We start from the raw sequence: 15,054 nt of genomic DNA, 5'->3' as shown, positions 1-15,054 counted from the left end.
ACCTGGGTGGGCGTGGCCAACTCAATGTCGCTCACTTCCACCAGTCACATGACACCCCCCTAGCCACGCCTACCTACCCAGTCATTAGGGCAGAGAACCAGTTGTTAAAAAACACCGGGAACCACAAAACCCTTTTGACATCTCTCTCTCTCTCTCCCCTTCCCCGTACCCCCTCCCTTCCTCTCTCTCTATCTCTCTCTTTTCCCCTCTCTCTATATCTCTCTTTCTCTGCCCTGGCCGCTTCTCCATCCCCTGCCGTCACCCTTACCTTCTCAGGCCAGGCAAGGAGTGACGGGGAGAGGAGGGTGAGGGATGGGGCCAGCCAGTGGTGGGATCACCTGACAGGGAGCCACAGCTTAGGGCCCAAAGAGCCGCATGCGGCTTCCAAGCCACAAGTTGCTGATCCCTGCTCTAGAAAGAGTTCAGAAAAGAGCAACCAAGATGATTAGGGGACTGGAGGCTAAAACATACGATGAACGGTTGCAGGAACTGGGCCTGGCTAGTCTAGTGAAGAGAAGGATCAGGGGAGACAGGATAACAGTCTTCCAATATTTGAGGGGCTGCCATAGAGAGGAGGAAGAGGGTCAAGTTGTTTTCCAAAGCACCTGAAGGCCAGAAAAGAAACAATGGATGGAAACTGATCAAGGAGAGATTCAACCTGGAAATAAGGAGAAATTTTCTGAAAGTGAGAACAACCAACCAAAGGAACAAAAGTTGCCTTTGGAAGTTGTGGGAGCTTCATCACTGGAGGCTTTAAAGAAGAGACTGGACTGCCATCTGTCGGAAATGGTGTAGGGCAGTGATCGCTAACCAAGGGGAGTGGGGGGGAGGGTGTCGCGTGCGTGCGTGGCCACACTCATAGTTCTATGCGTCCCGCCCCACCGTGCATACGCGCGCAAACCCCCCCCGCGTTCCCTCCGCTTTTGGCCCGTGAGAGCACAGTGGGCCCGGTAGGCCCGATTTTTGCCCTCCCCAGACTCCAGAGGCTTTCTAGGAGCCTGGGGAGGGCAAAAACAGTCTGTTTGCCGACTTCCAGTGGGACTGAAAGGCCCAAAAATCAGTTGGCTGGTGAGCGTGTGCGCGCCGGAGCTGAGCTCACGTGCCCACGGATATGGCTCTGCGTGCCACCTGTGGCACGCGTGCCATAGGTTCGTCATCACGGTTGTAGGGTCTCCTGGTTGGGTGGAGGGTTGGACTAGATGATCACCAAGGTCCCTTCCCACTCTGTTGTTCTGTTCTGTTCTTTGCGCGGCCTGGTTTCTGGCATGCCGTAGCCCGGTGCGAGTGCACCGCCCAGGGGTTGGGAATCCCTGTTTTAGATTGTAAACCCAGGATGCTCCTGCTTAAATCCAAATACAGGAAGTCCTCAACTTACAACTATTTATTTAGTGACCATCTGGAGTTACCATGACACTGAAAAAAAAAAAGATTTATGATCGTTGCAGCATTGACATGTGTTCTGCCCCAGCTACGGACCCCAAAGAATGCAGCACACACAAAGTCTGTAGAAACCTTAGTTTACTAAATTAAATCAGTCTTTTTCAAACAAAGGCTGTTAATTAACTTTCTTAACAGCCTACAAGAATCCAAAGAATAAATAATTGTAATCTTACTATGGTTGGCAGAAAGCCCAGAAGCAATTTGCAGAGAACTAAGATCCAGACGCGAAGGAGAATGAACTAAAGTTGTTCCTTACAACTTGCTTCAGTCAGTGTTCCTCCTTAAATAGGCTAAGGGAGTGGCCAATTAGCCCCAAGCCTTACTCTTGAGGAGACCTCCTCCTGAGGAGCCACTCCTGCCTTTTGGCAGCTCTGCGCGCCCGTGCATCGAGAAGAGGCTCCTCCTCTTCGTCCTCTTCACTTAAAGGAGCTTCTGGAGGTTCTGAAGGCCCTGGCTGAATCCCCGCCTCTGGCACCACATCTTCTCCAGCCTCCTCATTGTCCGACTCGAGTGCCAGCTGCACAGGCAGCACCACACCAGCCTCCTCGCTGTCGGAATCAGCTACTGTGATCAGAATTCAGATTCTTGGCAACTGCCATGTATTTATGAGTTGCTTTATCCTGGGGTCATGGGACCCCCATAGGTAAACCTTCCCAGCCTGCTTCCAACAGGCAAAGTCAACGGGGGAAGCCAGATTTGCTTAACGACCGCACAATTCACTTAATAACTGCAGTTATTCGTTCACAATTGTGGCAAAAAGGCCATAGAATGGGACAAAACTCACTTAACAACTGCCTGAAGATTTCTGTGGTCGCAGGTCGAGGACTATCTTAGGAGCATTACTCAAGAATAGTCACACGGGGTGTCTAATCTGGGTGGGCGAGAAAGGTACACAGGTAGTCCTCGACGTACAACAGTTCATTTAGTGACTGTACAAAGTTACAACGGCACTGAAAAAAGTGACTTATGACCGTTTTTTCACACTAACAACCTTTGCAGCATCCCCGTCGTCACGTGATCAAAATTCAGATGCTTGGCAATTTGGTTCATACTTATGACCGTTGTAGTGTCCCGGGGTCACGAGATCCCCTTTTGCGACCTTCTGACAAGCAAAGTCAATGGAGATGCCGGATTCACTTAACAACCGTGTAACTAACTTATCAACTGTGGTGATTCGCTTAACAACTGTGGCAAGAAAGGGCGTAAAATGGGGCAAAACTCATTTAAGCGATGTCTCACCTAGCAACAGGAATGTTGGGACTCAATGGCGGTCGTAAGTCGAGGACTGCCTGTACTGAACTAATGGCTTGAAAGTCTACCTTGCTATTTTCCCAGCTGCTCAGCAAGTCCCAATCCACACAGCTAAGATGGGTTTGTGTAGGTGTGAACTGCACAAAATGCAAGGTTTTGAAGACTTCACAGTAACAGAGTTGGAAGGGGCCTTGGGAGGTCATCTAGTCCAACCCCCTGCTCGCGCAGGAGACCTGTGCTAGAGATTCGAACCGCCGAACTGCCGACCTTTCTGATTGACAAGCTCAGTGTCTGAGCCACTGAGCCAGGGGTGGGTTCTATTTTTTTTACTACGGGTTCTGTGGGCGTGGCTTGATGGTCATGTGACAATTCTTTAGGATTTAGCAGAGGTACTGGTCTACCAGGCTTTTAACTGCTTGCAGAGATGTACTGGTACTCAATTGTTTTTTGGAGGCACTGGTCTACCCATTTGTTTTTGCGGGCACCGGTCTACTCATTTGTTTTGGGAGGCACTGGTCTACCGATTTATTTTTGCAGGCACCGGTCTACTCATTTGTTTTGGGAGGCACTGGTCTACCCATTTATTTTTGCAGGCACCGGTCTACTCATTTGTTTTGGGAGGCACTGGTCTACCCATTTATTTTTGCAGGCACCGGTCTACTCATTTGTTTTTTGGAGGCACTGGTCTACCCATTTATTTTTGCGGGCACCAGTCTACTCATTTGTTTTTTGGAGGCACTGGTCTACCCATTTATTTTTGCGGGCACCGGTCTACTCATTTGTTTTGGGAGGCACTGGTCTACTGATTTATTTTTGCAGGCAAAAATGGTCTACTCATTTGTTTTGGGAGGCACTGGTCTACCCATTTATTTTTGCGGGCACCAGTCTACTCATTTGTTTTGGGAGGCACTGGTCTATCGATTTATTTTTGCAGGCACCGGTCTACTCATTTGTTTTGGGAGGCACTGGTCTACCGATTTATTTTTGCAGGCACCGGTCTACTCATTTGTTTTGGGAGGCACTGGTCTACCCATTTATTTTTGCAGGCACCGGTCTACTCATTTGTTTTTGGAGTCACTGGTTTACCCATTTATTTTTGCAGGCACCGGTCTACTCATTTGTTTTTGCAGGCACTGGCCCTTTGTAGCCCCACAACAAGAGTTTAAACAGTTTTTTTCCTTCTAGCCGATCAGCTGGGACTCAGAAGGCAGCAATAGATTGGGGGTGGGGCCAAATAAAAGGTAAGAATAACGTGGGGAAGGGGCGGGGGGTGGGGGTGGTGGGGGCAGAACCGGTTCAGTGATGTCATATCGTCACCGCTACTGGCTCAGTGGAACAAGGCCGAACCAGGAGGAACCAGGCCGAAACGGGAGGAACCAGGCCGAACCAGGAGGAACCAAGCCGAACCGGGAGGAACCAGGCCGAACCGGGAGGAACCGGGCTGAACTGGGAGGAACCCACCACTGCACTGAGCCACCAAGTCAGACTGAGCAACAAGTTCCCAGCCTCCATCCCTGTGAGCAAAGCAGTTAGTCCAGCCTTCCACAACTGGATGCCAGATGTTTGGGATTTTGGTCATGGAGACATTGCTGGTTGATAATGATCAGAGCTAAAGTGCAGCTTATCTGGAGTGTTTTGAGGATGGGAACACTGTCTTAATGTATCTTGGAAGCTCTTTATAAAGACTTAACTTTCCTTGATGTCTACAGAGATTCTCAGTCATCCAGGTCATGGTTGTCCCAAAGGGGCTTTTTCAAAAGGCAACTGGACTTTTGTTTTTCCTTGAAGACCTTTTTCCCTTCTCATCCAAGAAGCTTCTTCAGTTCTTCAAAGAAAAACCAAGTTTTCAAGGAAAAGTCTCTTCAAGGAAAACCAAAGCCCAAGCTGCCTTTTGCAAAAGCACCTTCGGGATTAACTTTGCCTCTTGGGAGAAAGAAAGATCTAATTTTCCATTTTATGGAAAAAAAATGGATTCACATTGGAAAGCTGGAGATTTGCAGGGCACCAAATGGACTTTCCCAACTGAGCTGTGTTGGGGGTTTGAGCTCTGAGGGTGCAGGAAAATTGAACGCAGCACCTGTCTGCAACCACCACAAAGTCGTTGTGCAAGGGTACAAACCACGATGGTTGAAAATGCGTCTCTGTTGGCTCCAAGTTGGGTAAGGAACATAAACTATGGCTCTTCCTCAAACCTTGAAAGAGCAGACTGCTGGCTAAAAAAGGGGAAACCCTCAAACACACACACACACCCAATTTCAAAATTGCCAAGAAGGAAGACAGCTGTGCATCTCCCTTTCTAGCGTTATCACAAGGACTGAAGAATTCACACAACATTGCTCTCCTATCCTGAACTGCATTCATGCAGCAGGCTAACCTAGCCAGAATTAAAACTCTCTTTTGCCTTGGCACAGGACCAGGGTGGATTTGATTTAAATCGAGTTGATTTAAATCACAATTTCAATCATGATTTAAATCACTAGTAAAAAGGCTTGATTTAAATCAACTCGATTTAAATCATAATTTTTAAAGAGCAAATGTCATCTCTGCTACTCCTTTGACCCGCTGTGGACTCATCGATAGTCCCAGTGTTGCAGAATATACAGCCTCAGGCTACATAACTAAGCTCCATTTCATGCTGAATAAACTAAATTATTTATGTATCTTAAACAGAAAACTATCTTACGATAGATTTTTACCCCAAAAGTTTTTTATTAAAATAAATTCGATAAAAATAAAAAAAAATCTGATTTAAATAAAAAAAAATCTAGATTTTTTGATTTTTTAAAAAGAATCATTGATTTTTATCCACCCTGCACAGGACTTCCCACGCCAAGGTGCCAAAAGGGCTGCATTCACACACACACCCCAAAAAAAACAAACAAACCAAGGTCAATGAAGGTTTTGTGAATCAGGGTTTGAACTGGTGCTGTTATAAAAGGTGTTGTGTCAACACACTAAAGTAAGAGGCACAGCAAGCTCTAATTCAGTGGTGAAAATTCAAATTTTTTTTACTACCAGTTCTGTGGGCGTGGCTTGGTGAGCATGGTGTGGCTTGGTGGGCGTGGCAGGGGAAGGATATTGCAAAATCCCCATTCCCACCCCCCTCCAGGGGAAGGATATTGCAAAATCTCCATTCCCTCCCAACTCTGGGGCCAGCCAGAGGTGGCATTTGCCGGTTCTCCGAACTACTCGAAATTTCCTCTACCGGTTCTCCAGAACCTGTGCTGGATTTCACCCCTGCTCTAATTCCTTCCTGAACGAACAGCTTTATTCAATTTGAGATCTTCTAAATACTTGCAGGATTTCCTTAGCTCACCAAAGCCAAGTTGGCCAGGGAATTTTGCTAAAAGCAAAATAAGAAGAGAAATCAAAATGAGATGCCCTTACTTTGCAAAAAGACAAAGAGAAGGGCAAGGAAACATCTTAAATCCGGATTCTTCTTTGACTGGGAGGGAATACAGAAACTGATTTTAATGACTTTTTGAAAATTTTAATGGCGTTTTTTATCTCGCCCAATTCTACTCTCCTGGTTGCATAGAACAGGACCGAGTTGATTAGCGTATCGAAAAGCTTCCGGCAGTGAAAAGATGTTTGCTGAAAAAGCAGTAATTGATCCCAGGCTCAAAAGATAAAACTTTCAAAGAAATGGGTGTTTTATAAATCTCAAGCCTTTAGGTGCTGCTTAGCTATATAAGATCTCAGCTAGCAAAAGCATCACAAGCCAGGATGTCTAATAGGGAGATTATAGTTTAAAATGAGTCCTCAGCCATGCCTATCAAGTTCCACAAAATTAAAAAAAAAAAAAAGAGATTTGATGATATCTTCACGGCTGACGTACGTTGTACATCAAAGCAATTTCCGCATTCTATCTGCATCCGACCATGTGTGCAAAAACTTTAAAATCTGATTTTTATCTCCTGGACAAATCTGACATAAGCCATTTCAATAATGGTGGAGACCCCAGGATGGAGATGGGGAAGAGAGGAATCCAATTCAGGGTGTCGTTGCAATTAAGATTATGACACATGTCATGTCAACTGCAGCCTTTAAGACCGGCTGATAATCCAAATCCCAAACCCAGGGAGTCCTCAACTTACGACCACAATTGAGTGCAAAATTTATGTCCCTTAGCGAGGCAGTTAAGTGAATTTTCCCCCTTGTTACGACCTTTCTTGCCACAGTTATGTGAATCACTGCCGTTGTTAAATGAGTCGCACGGTTGTTAAGTGAATCTGGCTTGACTTATACTTGTCAGAAGGTCGCAAAAGGGGATCACTGCAACCGTCATAAATACGAATCAGTTGCTAAGAGTCTGAATTTTGATCATGGGGATACAGCAACAGTCATTAAGTATGAAAAAACAGTCATAAGTCCCTTTTTTTTCGGTGCCGTTGTAACTTCAAATGGTCACTAAATGAACTGTTGTAAGTGGAGGACTACCTATATAAAACAAAAATCCAATATGCAGAGAGAGAGATTATCAAATGAGGCCCAGCTAAGCTGACAAACTAGTGCCTGAATTCGCACAACTAAAATGAAAATCTAACTGCAATCTCTGGAAATCCTTTCAGATAAGGAGAGTTCACAAAACAGCAAAACCAAACGAGAGTTTGTGACCTGCTAAAAACTCCCTTTATCACACATTTGTTATTTTCCTTCTTCAACCTGTGGTGGGCCACCAACAAAGACATGGAAATAGGAAGAAGAAACATACAGCCGGCCTGTTGGTGCATTATTAACATTTGGTTTATGTGCAAAAAGCTATATTAATCCTCACTCGCCCTCCGTCATAAATCATAAATATAAATTAAGTATACCTATAAAAAGGAACAAGTAGTCCATTCTGCAAAGCTACAGTGGAATTCACCCAAGCTGTTCTCCAACATCGATTAGAAAGAGGTATAATTACGTTGAGAACACGAAATACAGAATTTGAGAGTTTTGAAAGGGGCCTTGGAGGTCTTCTAGTCCAACCCCAAAAAAGAAGATCCTATATACCATTCTGGACAAATGGCTATCCAGTATTTTCTTGAAAACCTCCAGTGATGGAGCACCCACAACTTCTGAAGGCAAGCCATTCTAACTGGATATAGGTTGACTTTCTCACGTTCTTTCGATTCCACCCCTTCTCCAACCCTCATCATCTTGGTAGGAAACCCAATGTAGACCTTCAAAAACCCAAGGGGAAGAATTACGAGTTGGAAGACCTCACCCATACCTGCTCCATGGCCGAGAGACCATCCCATCTAGCCATCCTGGAAGCTTCTCCAAGACCTCTGGAGCTCTCTTCCCGAGCTTGTCATAATACGTTTGGAAGAAAAGAAGAAGACGAAGAAGAAGAAGAAGGAGAAGGAGAAGAAGAAGAGAGGCGCCCAAATGCGGTAGAAAACAAGAGGAGAGGGAAGCAAGCAAGCAAGCAAGCACTTACTTAACAGGAAAGGGAGTGACAGCGGAAATGGCGTAACCAAATGCAAGACCCAAGGCCTTTTTGGGGAAAGCTGCATCCTCTGGCGGAGAGCTCGCAAGAAGGGTTCCTAGACATAAGGAAGGCAGTGACCACACTGAGGAAGTGGTTGAGAAGCGTGGCAGTGTGCAGAAGAGCGAAGGGTGGGGACCGAAAGAGTTCCCATCTTCCCATCCTCTTGTTAAGGCTGTATGACTTTCGGGGCCGACATGTTGTGACTCAAGATGCGGGAGGGTTTTGGAGGCCTCCTGCGTCTTGGGGCTGGGGGGAAGATCCGATGGAACCATTTATGGACGTTCGAAGGACAGAAGAGACTAGACCACGGGTGTCAAACTCAAGGCTGGATTTGGTCAGTGGGGTGGTTAGATCTGTCTCACGGAGCTGGCCTGGAAATAGCAAACGACCGGTGCCTCTGGCAGCCAAAACAGGGCGCAGGGGAGGGAGCACGACCTCATGTGGGCCCCCCCATAGCCCATTTTGGACCTGGACAGCCTCTTGCAGCACTCTGGCAGCCAAAATGGGGCACCGGGTGGGGTGGGGCTCGTGCGCCCTCCCGCCACCCCCGTTTTGGCCAGCAGAGTGTTGCAGGAGGTGTCCATCCCATCTCCTCTCCACCAACACCAGCCGGCCTGGAGGTCTTCTAATCCAACCCCCTTCTCATGCAGGAAACCCTGTCCCTGTGACTTCAAAATGGTCCTTCAACAAATGGTTGTAAATCCAGGACTACCTGCCTCAACAAACTTCACCCGGCCCGTGTCATTGTTCTGATTTGCTTTTCCTTTTCTCTTTCTCTCTTCTTTTTCCTTTTCTTCTTTTTTTTTAGGTAGGTGACACGACCAGAAGTTAGGTAGGATCGAAAGAAAATATTCTTCAGTAAAAGGTGACATGATTAAAAGTTAGAGTAAGTGATAGAAATAAGAGAAGGGAGAATGTGAGTTTAGACACTTTTATATAATAAAATAAAGAAAACATGGAATAACTGAACGATGATAAGATTTGCAGCTTATTATAATTGTGTATCATTATTAGAAATATATAAGTTGATTGAATGTATATATACATGAATATAAATAAATAAATAAATAAATAAATAAATAAATAAATAAATAAATAAATAAATAAATAAATTTTATTTCTATACCACCCTTCTCCCGAAGGACTCAGGGCAGTGTTCAGCCTATTAAAAGCACAAAGACAGACATCAGTTAAAAATAATTAAAAATATTAAATAATTTCGGCTCAGATTTAAAACTCCAAAAATTTAAAACGCCCAATTTAAAAATCATTACATTGATAGCCCGGCTTGGCGGAACAGCAGGGTCTTGAGGGCACAGCGAAATACATGGAGGTCGGAGATCTTACGCATTTCCGGGGGCAGTTCATTCCACAGGGCAGGGGCTCCCACAGAGAAGGCCCTCCCCCTGGGTGTCGCCAGCCGACATAACTTGGCTGATGGCACCCTGAGGAGACCCTCTCTGTGGGAGCGAACTGGCCGGTGGGAGGCTGTTGGTGGCAGAAGTCGGTCTTGAAGGTACCCGGGTCCTATGCCATGGAGCGCTTTAAAGGTGGTGACCAACACCTTGAATCGCACCCGGAAGACCACTGGGAGCCAGTGCAGCTCGCACAGGAGGGGTGTCACGTGGGCACAATGGGTTGCACCCATAACCACCCGTGCGGCCGCATTCTAGACCAGCTGGAGCCTCCGAGTGCTCTTCAAGAGGAGCCCCATGTAGAGAGCATTACAATAGTCCAGCCGGGAGGTGACAAGGGTGTGAGTGACCGTGCGCAAGGCGTCCCGGTCCAGAAAGGGCTGCAACTGGCGAATCAGGCGAACCTGATAAAAGGCCCCCCTGGCCACAGCCGTCATATGCTCTTCAAAAGACAGCCATGCGTCCAGGAGGACACCCAGATTGCGAGCCCTCTCTGTGGGGGGCAGAGATTCACCCCCAATAGTCAGCGATGGCACCATATAATAAAATAAAGAAAATATGGAACAATTGAATGATGATAAGATTTGCAGCTTATTATTAGTTCAATTTATATTATTATTATTTCAATTTATATACCGCCTTTCTCCGGAGACTCAGGGCGGCGACAATTAATGATAATTGTCTTTCATTATTAGAAATATATAAGTTGATTGAAAGTAATAACTATGATTAAATTTACTAGCTTTATTTGTATTAGAATTTATGACACTCAGGTGCCACTGTTCACACATTGATTTGTTTGTAAAAAAAATAAAAATAAAATAAAATAAAAAACTTAAAAAAAAAAAAAAACTTCACCCAGCCCTCACAGAATATTTTGGAAGCAGGAATGGTAAAAGCCTGCATTGGTGCCATGGGCGACATTTCCATAAAATTTATTCATATTATTAGCTTTTTTATTAAGAGAGAAAGGGAGGGAGGCGTGCTCAATCCTTTTAAGTTCTTCTTTGCTTTCTTTGGAAACCAAGTTGACGCAGTCGAGGAGATGATGCACTGCAAATAAACCAATTTTGCATAAGACGGGGCCTCTCACATCCTCTTCCTTGACATCCTATCCGCTAGTGCTGCTTCCGTTTTTCTCAACGGTTGCAACTTTAAGAAAGGCGGACTTCAATTCCCAGAGTTCCCCAGCCAGCCACAGGAACTCAACACAAGAGCCTTGGTGGCGCAGCAGACTAAAGCGCTGTTAACTAGCACCAGCTGCCTGCAATTACTGCAAGTTCAAATCTCACCAGGCTCAAGGTTGACTCAGCCTTCCATCCTTTCGAGGTAGGTAAAATGAGGACCCGGATTGTGGGGGCAATAAGCTGACTTTGTATAAAAAAAAAGAACACCGCTTGGGGGGGGCGAAAGCCCTACTAAGCAGGTATATACGAAAAGTATGAAGGCTATTGCATAACGCATTGTAAACCGCCCTGAGTCTCCGGAGAAGGGCGGCATATAAATCGAACCAATAAATAAATAATAAATAAACAAATAAACTCTGGGAATTGAAGTCCGCCTTTCTTAAAAGTTCCAACCATTGAGAAACACTCATAATCATAATCGTAAGTTTATTTCTCAAGCATATATTGAGATAACAGGTGAAAGTATAGATATAATTTGAATACATGAAAAGAGTAAGAGTAAAAAGGAATATTAGGACAGGGACGGTAGGCACGCTGGTGCACTTATGCACGCCCCTTACAGACCTCTTAGGAATGGGGTAGTTGGCATTTTGCAAGAGGGATAGGACACCCTTTGCAAAAGAGAAGGGGGCTGGGATAGATAGATCAGGGGTCTTCAACTCAGGTGATCGGGAAGGTTTCGTGAGGACTAGCTGCTTAGCTCAAGAGACACAACACCGAGGCTTTCGCGCACACAGATGCAAACGTCTCTGGCGAACCAAACACGAAAGCTATCATTTTATTTCTCGAAACATGCAATTATTAAATCAGAATTCTGCCAAACCAAGCTCTAAAAACAGCTGTTTTGTTTTGGCCTCCTCTCTGCCAGCTTCTCTTGTCATAAGCTGCCAGTACCCTGCTTGTTTGCTTCTACCGGAAGTCTTTTATTCAGAATTTTTGCTCATTCAGGTGGGGCCCATTAGAGAGACGTTTCCTGTCCTTTTTGACCGGTTCCTCCTCCTTTCTATGGGGCATCCCTGGCTTCCCAATCCATCTTTCAGATCAGTTATCAGATCCCCAATGTCTGGAGACTTGGCATTGCCTCGGACAGGGTGGATTTGATTTAAATCGAGTTGATTTAAATCACAATTTCAATCATGATTTAAATCACTAGTAAAAAGGCTTGATTTAAATCAACTCGATTTAAATCATAATTGTTAAAGAGCAACTTGTCATCTCTGCTACTCCTTTGACCCGCTGTTGACTCACCGATAGTCCCCGTGTTGCAGAATATACAGCCTCATGCTACATAACTAAGCTCCATTTCATGTTGAATAAACTAAATGATTTATGTATCTTAAATAGAAAACTATCTTACGATAGATTTTTACCCCCCAAAAGTTTTTTATTAAAATAAATTCAATAAAAATCAAAAAAATCCGATTTAAATTAAAAAAAATCTGATTTTTTTGATTTTTTTTAAAAAATCATTGATTTTTATCCACCCTGGCCTCGGAAGAGTTGAAAGGAATCTTGGGAGTCCTAGAGGACAACCATTTAAATATGAGCCAGCCGTGTGCAGCAGCTGCCAAAAAAGCCAACACAGTTCTAGGCTGCATAAACAAAGAGATAGAATCAAGATCATGTGAAGTGTTAATACCACTTTATAAGGCCTTGGTAAGGCCACACTTGGAATATTGCATTCAGTTTTGGTTGCCACGATGTAAAAAAGATGTTGAGACTCTAGAAAGAGTGCAGAGAAGAGCAACAAAGATGATTAGGAGACTGGAGGCTAAAACAGATGAAGAACGGTTGCAGGAATTGGGTATGCCTAGTTTAATGAAAAGAAGGATTAGGGAAGACATGATAGCAGCGTTCCGGTATCTCAGGGGTTGCCGTAAAGAAGAGGAGGTCAACCTATTCTCCAAAGCAGGGGTCTGCAAGCTTATATACTCAAAGAGCCATTTGAACCCGTTTCCCACAGAAAAGAAAACACCGGGAGCCACAAAACCTAGGTGGGCGTGGCCAACTCGATGTCACTCACTTCCACCAGTCACATGACACCCCCCCTAACCACACCTACCCAGCCGGTCATTAGGGCAGAGAACCAGTTGTTAAAAAACACCAGGAACCACAAAATCCTTTTGACATATCTCTCTCCCCTCCCTCCCTCCTTCTCTCTCTGTATCTCTCTCTGTCTCTCTCTCTCCCCCCCTCTCTCTGTATCTCTCTAGGTCTCTCTGTCTCTCTCTCTCTAACCTGACCGATTCTCCATCCCCCACCGTTGCGCTTACCTTCTCAGGCCAGGTGAGGAGTGATTGGGAGTGGAAGGCGAGTGGCGGAGCGGGGCCAGCCAGTGTTGGGATCACCTGACAGGGAGCCACAGCAGAGGGCCCAAAGAGCCACATGCGGCTCCGGAGCCGCAGGTTGCTGACCCCTGCTCTAAAACGTCTGAAGGCAGGACAAGAAACAATGAATGGAACCTAATCAAGGAGAGATCCAACTAAGGAGAAATTTCCTGACAGTTAGAACAATTAACCAGTGGAACAACTTGCCTCCAGAAGTTGTGGGGGCTCCAACACCGGAGGTTTTAAAGAAGAGATTGGACAACCATTTGTCTGAAGTAGTATGGGGTTTCTGGCTTGAGAAGACGACCTCTAAGGACCCCTCCAACTCTGTTGTCCAGTTATTCTACAGATCGTCCTCGAGTTCATTTAGTGACCGTTCAAAAGTTACCACGGGATTGAAAAAAGTGAGCTATGACTGTTTTTCCACACTTACGACCGTTGCACCATCCCCGCAGTCACATGATCAAAATTCAGACGCTTGGCAACTGGTTCCTATTTACGGCTTTTCTGGCCACATTTGTTAAGCGAATTGCTGCAGTTCTTAACATTTGTAACATGGTTGTTAAGTGAATCTGGCTTCCCCCATTGGCTTTGCTTGTCAGAAGGTCGCAAAAAGGGATCACGTGACCCCGGGATCACTGCACCCGTCATAAAGGTGAGTCAGTTGTCAAGCATCCAAATGTAAATCACGTTGTCCATGGGGATGCTGCAACGGTCATAAGTATGAACTATGATCACAGGTCCCTTTTTTCGCTGCCGTTGTAACTTAGGTCACTAAGTTAACTGTTATAAGTAGAGACTACATATATAGCAAATAGTAACCCCTTTGCTATATATGTAGTCCTCTACTTGTAACAGTTCACTCAGTGACCGCTTGAAGTTATAACAGCAGCGAAACCGATATTCCACCGATGTGCCTATTATTATTCTCAAGAGCCAAGAAACATTTCTTTGTCATCCTTTTTTTTTTTTTTAAACAAATTGGCTTGTTTTTGCTACCAGCATTAATTGCTCTGCATTTACCCAGAGACCATCTGGGAGCCTCTCATTACGAGTCATTCTTCCTGTTAGCAAAAGCAGCTTTGCAAATAAAAGACCATAAAAAATGATTATCCCACAAAAATACGCCAACTCACCAACTATCTATATTTGTCATAGATGCGCCACCGAAAACGGGTGGTGTTTTTTTTATTATTTTTTTTCACCCTTTCTTCTCGACACCATTGGCCGAGATTTTTATGAATTACCCATTCGAGCAGCTTTTATGAATGAACGCGGGGAGTAATTTTCACTTGGCAACTGTTTTGTTTACAGGGATGAATAGAGCTTGGTGCCGAAAGGAAGGCTCAAATTATATCCATAGGAAATTAAGGCCTTTTCTCAATTCCTTTTAAATAAGCAGGAAGGCTTTCTGAGATTTTAACCCACTGGAAAGAGTGCAGAGAAGAGCAACGAGGATGATTAGGGGGCTGGAGGCTAAAAGTTATGAAGGAAGTCCACAGGAGTTGGGTATGTCTCATCTAGTGGATAAGGGATGTGGTGTCTCAGTGGCTAAGATGCTGAGCTTGTCGATCAAAAGGCCGGCAGTTCAGCGGTTCGAATCCCTGGTGCCGCATAACGGGGCGAGCTCCCGTTACTTGTCCCAGCTTCTGCCAACTTAGCAGTTCGAAAGCACGTAAAAAAAATGCGAGTAGAAAAATAGGGACTACCTTTGGTGGGAAGTAACAGCGTTTCGTACGCCTTTGGCATTGAGTCATGCCGGCCACATGACCACGGAGACGTCTTCGGACAGCGCTGGCTCTTCGGCTTTGAAATGGAGATGAGCACCGACCCCTAGAGTCGGGAACGACTAGCACATATGTGCGAGGGGAACCTTTATGTTTACCTTATGGAAAGAGTGCAGAGAAGAGCAATAAGGATGATGAGGGGGCTGGAGGCTAAAAGTTATAAAGGAA

General features: G+C 45.2%; 1 protein-coding gene across 1 annotated transcript in view; it reads right to left on the bottom strand.

The window, feature by feature from the left end:
* RGS19 (regulator of G protein signaling 19) overlaps positions 1-8,017 on the bottom strand; it is a 46,400-nt gene extending 38,383 nt beyond the window's left edge. The window contains exon 1 of the mRNA XM_070940152.1: positions 7,910-8,017. The gene's annotated coding sequence lies outside the window, so the exon portion shown is untranslated. The remainder of the gene's footprint in view (positions 1-7,909) is intronic.
* Positions 8,018-15,054: the final 7,037 nt, after the last annotated feature.

Source organism: Pituophis catenifer, unplaced genomic scaffold, assembly GCF_029215685.1.
Source record: "Pituophis catenifer annectens isolate HBS135680 unplaced genomic scaffold, rPitCat1.0.hap2 SCAF_3, whole genome shotgun sequence".
NCBI lineage: Eukaryota > Metazoa > Chordata > Lepidosauria > Squamata > Colubridae > Pituophis > Pituophis catenifer.
The sequence above is the reverse complement of the archived record's forward strand: the minus strand, read 5'-3'. Positions and strand labels throughout refer to the sequence as shown.